At 27.7% G+C, this 1,092-nt stretch overlaps 1 non-coding gene across 1 annotated transcript; it reads left to right on the top strand.

The window, feature by feature from the left end:
- Positions 1 to 607: 607 nt before the first annotated feature.
- Positions 608 to 739, top strand: LOC134385372 (small nucleolar RNA SNORA69). The gene has a single exon (XR_010024352.1). It is a non-coding gene; the product is annotated as a small nucleolar RNA SNORA69 (small nucleolar RNA).
- Positions 740 to 1,092: the final 353 nt, after the last annotated feature.

Below are 1,092 nucleotides of genomic sequence, written 5' to 3'. Positions count from 1 at the left end.
ACAAGTAAAGACCTAACTATATATGCTGCTTACAAGAGATGAACTTTAAGTGCTTTAAATATAAAGACACAACTAGTTTAAAGTAAAATGATAAAAGAAGATACATTACACAAATACTAAGCATATGAAAGGTGGAGTGACTATATTAATATCAGACCACATAGACTTCAAGACAAGAATTATTACCAGAGAATTACCAGAGATAAAGAGAGTCATTTTGTAATGATAAATTAGCTAATTTTTAAAGAAGACATAACAATCCTAAATGTCAATGCACCTAATAACAGAGTTACAAAACACACAAAGCAAAAATTGACAAATGAAATTGAAAATTAGACAAATCTTCAACCACACAGCTGGAGACCTTAACACCCCTCTTTAAATAGAATTTATAGACCAAAAAAAAAAAAAAAGAAAGAAAAGAAAAGAAAAAGAATCACTAAGACAATAGAAAATTTGAACAAGACTCTTAGTCTCCTGACCTAATTGACATTTTAAAAATATTACCTCCAACAACTGAAGAATACACATTCTTTTAAAATTCATACAAAAAAAAAGTCCAAGGTACACTTTATACTAAATCATTAAACAAGAAATAGTAAATTTCAAAGTAGTTTGCAATTACAGTGCTTCGTTTTGTGGAATTATTGCCATTATCCTGCAGAAAGAAAATCTGTGTTGATCATTTGCAATTTTGCCTTTATGAAGGTAAAATCATGACAGATTGTCATGGACTATTCTGAGAAAAAAAAGAAATGATAAATTTCAAATAATCAAAATAATACAGAATATGTTCTCTGACCACAAGAACACTAAATCAGAAAACAATAACAATAACATAATTAGAAAAATCTTCAAATATATGGAAATTAAGCAACATACTTGTAAATAACTAATTGATCAAAGAAGAAATTAGGAGAGATATTAGAAAATATTTCAAACTGAATGACAGTAAAACACATGTCAACTTTTGTGGGGGTAGAGCTAATATACTGCTAAGAGTGGAACATATGGCCTTAAATGCTTATATTAAAAAATGAAGAATGATATGAAATAAATCAGATTTTAAGAAGCTAGAAAAAGAAAGACAAA

The sequence above is a fragment of the Cynocephalus volans genome, chromosome 8 (genome assembly GCF_027409185.1).
Source record: "Cynocephalus volans isolate mCynVol1 chromosome 8, mCynVol1.pri, whole genome shotgun sequence".
NCBI classification, from domain to species: Eukaryota; Metazoa; Chordata; class Mammalia; order Dermoptera; family Cynocephalidae; genus Cynocephalus; species Cynocephalus volans.
This window is presented reverse-complemented; position numbering and strand designations above follow the sequence as displayed.